The sequence below is a fragment of the Crocuta crocuta genome, unplaced genomic scaffold (genome assembly GCF_008692635.1).
Source record: "Crocuta crocuta isolate KB4526 unplaced genomic scaffold, BGI_CrCroc_1.0 scaffold506, whole genome shotgun sequence".
Classification (NCBI taxonomy): domain Eukaryota; kingdom Metazoa; phylum Chordata; class Mammalia; order Carnivora; family Hyaenidae; genus Crocuta; species Crocuta crocuta.
This window is the reverse complement of record NW_027528991.1, coordinates 2652925-2659463: the sequence shown is the minus strand read 5'-3', so window position 1 is coordinate 2659463 and position 6539 is coordinate 2652925. Positions and strand designations below refer to the sequence as shown.

Below are 6539 nucleotides of genomic sequence, written 5' to 3'. Positions count from 1 at the left end.
AAAAAAGAGCCCAGGCTTTCTGGAAACAGATGGTCAGACTGGAATGAAAATACTGGCCATGGGGCCGGAGGGACTCGCTGTCAGCGTAGAAAGAAGCCGGCTTGGCATCTCAACGAGGAAGGGAGCGCGCCCCAGGCTCCCCCCGGCTCCCCCCTCGCCTGTGCTGATTTTCATCCCAAGAAAGGAAAAGATGGGTGACAGGAGTCTGTGGAAACGCCCGGCCAACTCTGCGGTTTTGTGGACACGCGCTCCACGTTGTCACTTTAACAGAAAGGCACCGACAAGGGACGCTGTGTTTGAGAGACACCCCACTCGTGCCCCCAACATCTCCTCATTCCAGCCGAGCGCGTGACTGCGGCCTCAGAAGGACTTCATGGGATGCTCATGCCCACGCTAGTTGTGCTTGTTGGAGCCGTTTTCAAAAGTCCAAGTCCCTTCGTTTGCATACAGTGCCAACTAGACTCTCACAATGGGAACAGAACGGAGAGAAAGCGCGCAGTCAAACTGAGGGATGAGATCCCGTACCCCCAAGCAAGACACCCAAGGTCTGGGACACGCAGCGTGGGAGGCGAGGGCAGGGAGAGCCACAGAGGTCGGGGCAGGGCTGGCGCGAGGAGGGCGCGCCTCCAGGAGCGGTTTGGGGAATTCAAGGATTGTGGAGGGGAGAGGGCGTTCAAGGTGGGGCCGAGCAGCCGCCAGAGTCGGGGCCTGCACGGAGCAAGCACTGTCTACACAAGATCAAGTCTTTCGGTTTAGAGCAAGCTACCCGCAGCTGTTGTTGTTTTGCTTGTTTTTACGTTTTGTAAAAAACTTGGAAAGATTGGGAATCAGATCAGAAACTTCCCGAGCGCCCGCAGGAATGAGAGCGGTTAGCGTACCTGGCAGAAAACACCATCAATTTAAGACAATTTACAGATCCCTAGATGTGCCCTCAAATCCCCCTCATTTTGGGAAAGAGAAGACCCTATTCCTGGGCACGGAGCACCCACTTTAATCTCTAATACTTGGTGGGAAGGAAGCCACGGTCAAGGGCTTAGCGGAGACGCTAACTGTGGCTTCTTCTCCCACTGAGTGCTGAAAGCGCATGAGTGATGTCAAGATTTGGAGCAAAGCTTATTTGGAAATGGGGCCACTGCAAAGGTCATCAGTGAAGATGACGTCATAGTGTGGCGGGGTGGCCCCAATCCAACATGCCGGTGTCCTTGTAAGAAGGCCACGTGACGATGGCACACAGGGTACAGCGTCCTGTGGCAGCAGAGGCAGAGGTCACAGGGAACAAGCCCAGGAAGGGCTGGCCCCCCGGCAGCTGGGGAGGGCGAGGAAGGACCCTCCCCCAGGGCTCTGAGAAGAGCACAGCCTCGCAGACACCCTGGTGTCAGACTTCCGGCCTCTAGACTGTGAGGGTGCAGATCTCTGCTGTGAAAGCCCCCTGCATGAAGCAACACTGGCTGTCACTGACCGTCACCAGGACGCCAGCACCCACAGTGACGAACCACGTGGGGTTTGTCTGTATTTATTTAAAAAAATTTTAATGTTTTATTTATTTCTGAGAGAGAGAGAGAGACAGTGTGAGCAGGGGAGAGTCAGAGAGAGAGGGAGACACAGAATCCAAAACAGGCTCCAGGCTCTGAGCTGTCAGCACAGAGCCCGACGCGGGGCTTGAACCCATGAACCATGAGATTGTGACCTGAGCCGAAGTCGGCGTTTAACCGACTGAGCCACCCAGGTGCCCTGGGGTTTTGTCTGTATTGTACAATTAGTGCCACAAAGCGTAGCTAACGATAACCAAACACAGACGAAGCCAAACCGAAAGGACACGTGACTCTTTCTCACCTGCAAGGGACAGAGGGTATCTGTGATCCGGAAACATTTCCGAGCTGAGAAAGTGAGAAAATGATGGAACATCATTTTAATCAAAAAGCTATGACTCCACCGCCGGCCAGCAAGTTTGCCGAAACCCTGCAAGGCGGCATAGAGGTGGGAGCGGCCGGTTGGGGGAAGCGGATGTCACGATGGGCGGAAAGGGAGCTCCTTCCCAAGCGCTGGAGAGTCAACAGCTCGGAGCAGCAGGCGCGGGGTGACAGGGGCATCTGCGTGGGGGAGAGCGGGTCCGCACAGCGCATCGCGTGCGTGCGGCTGCCCCCGGAGACCAGGAACAGGCTCCCCAGGGAAGGAAGGGCTGTGGTGTGGGGCCGTGGCACACTCACTGTGACGGCGGGCCGCCGTGCCCGTGCTGCTCCCGGGGCTTCAAGACCACTAAACAGCGGACACACTAAGCAGTGGACACACTAAGCAGCGAACACAACCCTACGAATTGGCTGTTTGTCCGTCTTCCCTGATAAGGGGACCTGAAGTAACTTGCCAGTTCCTCACCGGACTAGGAAGTGAGGAGCCAGAATCTGAACCCTGGACCTGGAGTCAACCCTCTGGACCACTCCCTACAGTGCCTGATACACGGGCGGGGAGAGTTCTGCACATCGGAACTTCACTTAGAGCCTGTCCCTACATCCAACCCTGAGTGGAGACAGGCCCAGAAGGAGAAGGAGGGAGGGGGTAAGGGCAGGCAGGCAGGCAGGGTGTCAGGGAGGAGGGGACTGCACCAAAGCCCCTGGCCTCAAGCGAAGGAGGCATTCCTACCTGGCGAGCTGGGGGCTCCGCCCACCTGCCGCCCACCCTTGCGTTCTACAGAAACACTGACGTTGGACGTGCCCTTCCTTACGTAAAGCAGAGGTGTGTTGAGAGAACAGACCTGCCAGTACCCTAACCTAATTATATTCGTTTATTCGTAAATAGGAACCAGTAACAAAGGATCATTACGCATCGGAGAACAAAAACAGCATCTGCACAAAATCTTGAGGGAACATATTTCGAGCCTCTAGGTCAACATCTAGCTGCAATGGTGATCACATTAAGAGGGCAGAACAAAGACATTCCAGGCCTCTGGGATCTGAGCTGGCCACTCGTACCTGCGCGAAGGGCAATGAGGCGAGAGGCGGGCAAAGCTACGGAGGGGGACCTGAGACAGAAGACGGGAGCTCAGAGGAGGAGTCAGGGGGCCTCAACAGTTAGCTTTCCTGAGTAACCGATGAGCTTATTTTCATTCCAATCAAATCCCAAAATGTATTTTTGGATCCCAAAAAAGAATTCTAAGCTTTTGGAAGAAACACACTTTAAATAAGGCTGTACTAGTGTGAAAAGAGAAGGAAAAAGCAGTAGAACAGCTCAGAACGAACCGGAATACAAAAGGATGTAAATCTGAGACTCCGTGAAGAAAGCACAGGACAAAGGTAGCTTTTAGAATTGTGGGTAAGTAGCTATTTCCAAAGAAGGTGCTGCGGCAACATGATACAGTCATGCGGAATCACAGCGAGGAAGCGTTAGAGTGAAATGACCGCGTAACAGCAGGCGGTAGGCGAGTGTGTCTCTAAATCCCAGAGCGAGGCAGATCTTTCCCATCTAGGTACGAGGCGAAGAAGCCATGGAAATGATTTACACATTTGGCTACATTAAAATTTGAAGCTTAGCTATAACCAAACGTTCCATAAAAGAAGGAAAGAGGCAAACCAATTAAAAAAGAAAAACTGGTTAAAAAGGCAAGTTGCTGACATTTTTTAACAAGTAAAGAGTTCTTACAAATTAATAACAAAAAGACAAAGAGTTCAGTGAAAAACGGCAAAGGTCCTAACAGATGACTAACGCTGATAAATAACAGTAAACATCCGAACAAATTTCAAGCTCACTGATACTTAAAAACAAACACACACATTGATCATTTTTACTGTATCGCACTGCGACAAGCGATAGGCTGAGGACATGAGGGTTCTGAGAGACCAGGAAGGTAAACCTTGGAAAACACTGTGGTAAATGTGCAGAACTACCCCACTTGGTGCAATCGACCTAGCAGGTCCCCTTCCGAGAATCTATCCTAAGAAAATAAAAGATGCACGGAAAATTCATGGTCATGACTGCTCATCGTAGTGTTTTTAATAATGTAAAAATAGAAACGAATTCAGTGTTAGAAAAAGGAAAATTAAATAAAGGCTTTACTTGAATGTGGCCATTATTTTTCAGTGTGTGGGCTATTCAATGACAAAGAAGAAATGCTGAGCATGTATTGTAAGAGACAAAGGCAGACTGTGGAGCAGTTTCCAGAGTGTGCTTACTTTTGTTCACAGCGGCACATGCGCGCGCGTGGGGGACACGGCAGCAGCCATGCCAGGAGTGAGAGAGGCTGCTTTGCAGGGGGAGACTGCAGCTTATTTTAGTTTGGCTTTATTTATTCCCCACATAAATTTTTATATGAAACGTGTATTATTTTAGAAGCCAGCACAAAAAATCCTGTAAAAAATTGTCAAATGCAAAAACCAAAACAAAACAAAACTTTGCCATTTCAGACACATGGATTTTTCAAGGATCTGTCCTCAATCATCACTTCCATATGGCCTTTTTGTTGTTAAAGTGGGACCTGGCTCTCAGATCTCGCAAGTTCAAGTGACTCAATACTCACTACGTGCTCTGCTCCTGGACAGAGACAGGTAGAAGGGTATTTAAGACGGAAAACGTAGGGGCGCCTGGGTGGCCAGTCAGTTAAGCGTCTGGTTTCAGTTCAGGTCATGATCTCACATTTCATGGGTTCCAGCCCCACCTCGGGCCGTCGCACGGGTGGTGTGGAGCCTGTTGGGATTCTCTCTCCCTCTCTCTCTGCCCCTCTCAGTTCATGCTCACTCTCTCTCAAAATAAATACACTTAAAAAAATTTTTTTTTAAAAAGACGGAAGATGAACTTACAACCAAGTGGAGGGAAGTCCTTTCAATCGATTATCACCAAATCAATGAACAGGATCCCTTACTGGCTGGTCTCATGAGGCAAACATATCCAAGCCAACTGCAGATCAAAACCTCCTGAAGTGGGCTGTCTCCCAGAACTTATTGGAATGGTATTCAATCAATGGAACTGATTTCAATTTATTCAATTCAATAAATGCTTAGCATGAGTCAAGCCAGGAAGTAGAGATCAGGATCTGGCTACAGAAATCCTTGAACAGTAACTGGGATCTGACCTTACGAGAGGAAGGCTTTGGTGGGTTTGGAATATGGCACTGACCAGGACGCCGGGGACGCCTCCCTGGAAGTGGGGAGCAGCAGCGTCTGCAAGGCGGGGAAACCTCAAGGCTGGGGCCCGGGGGAGGTCATGAGGTGAGGCCGGGAGGGATGGAAGGAAGGGGGTAGACGTAGGCTTTCCGGTAAAGGCCAGGTGTGCATCCCGGACCTGGTTAGAGGAGGCGAGTGCGGAGAGTTTCCAACAGATGGTTCCTCTGACCGGGCGAGTGGTCGTGCCACGGACAGACTGAGAGGTGGGGGAGGCAGGGGAGACTTTGTGGGGACATGGAAATTCTCCCTGCGGTGCTGGCTGAAGCCCACGAGACGGCTGGGGGCTGGAGCAGACATGGGAAACACGACCCTGCACGCACACGAGCGTGCCCGCGTTCCCCGGGGGAACAGTAAGCAGGTGGAAAGTGGACACAGCGAGGGCTGGAGGTAGAAGGGCAGGGGACAGGAGGGTGGCACATGGCACCAGCTCGGGGCCGCCAAGGGGGGCACGCCAAGGGGACTCAAGTGTCCAGGGCCAGGCTGCCGCACGCCATTCTGGGGGACATGGGGGGACAGTGAGCACGTGGAGACGCCCTGTCTGCGAAGGGAGGGGAGGCGGAGTGCGCAAGACTGAGCGACCAGCCAGCAGCCGGGACAGCGGGGCCACCTGGGTCCTTCCAGCACAGGCTCTGGGAGCCCCGGTGAGGCAATGCTGGGGGGACAGAGCTCCCTGGGAAGTCCGTGTGTCCAGGCGTGGGGACCGCCTGCGGGGGGGCAGAGGGGAAACGGGCAGGGAGAGAAGGAAGAATCTCTCTTCCTCCGGCGACAACACGGAGGGGCGGGAAGGGCCCCCGGCCAGATCCGGCACGTCGGGCATGTGAGCTTACGGTGCTGCCGTGGTCGGGGCGGTGCGCAGACTCAGCTCCGGCTGGCCACAAAGCCAGAGCCAAAGCTGCCATGGAGTCTTCTCTGGATTTAACCAGCAGCACAGAAACGGCGCTTTTGAATCAGGAAACAGAAAGAGTCAAGAAATACGCCCCAGGGAAACGACCCCAGCCTGGGGCGCTGCCTGGGACCCGCCCTGCCGTGATCACCTCTCCCCTCCAGGGACCCGGAGCACGCGGCCACCTCCGCGAAGCACCGCGATCCTGCAGCAGCAGAGCTTTTGTGCAAAGGGCATTTGTCCTTCTCTGTTAATGCTCCACTCTGTTCCCGTCTAAAAGGGTTTCGGAGCCGTCGCAGGGACGTCTGGAGCAGCAGGCGCGCTTCGCTTTTCCACGGGCGCCTGACAGCCATAACCGCTGCTATTCCCCCCACGACTCACCTCTAGAGCAGAAAGTAAACAAAACACTTCTCCGGATGGGCGGGAGAGAAAGGGAAAGGGACTGGGGGGGCGCGGAGGCTGTGGGGGCTGAGCCCCCCCCGCGGCCCCGCGCCCCGACCCGACCC

General features: G+C 53.6%; 1 protein-coding gene across 1 annotated transcript in view; it reads right to left on the bottom strand.

Moving 5' to 3' along the window:
* Positions 1 to 6539, bottom strand: part of RPS6KA2 (ribosomal protein S6 kinase A2) — a 151428-nt gene that overhangs the window by 112631 nt on the left and 32258 nt on the right. The window lies entirely within an intron of this gene.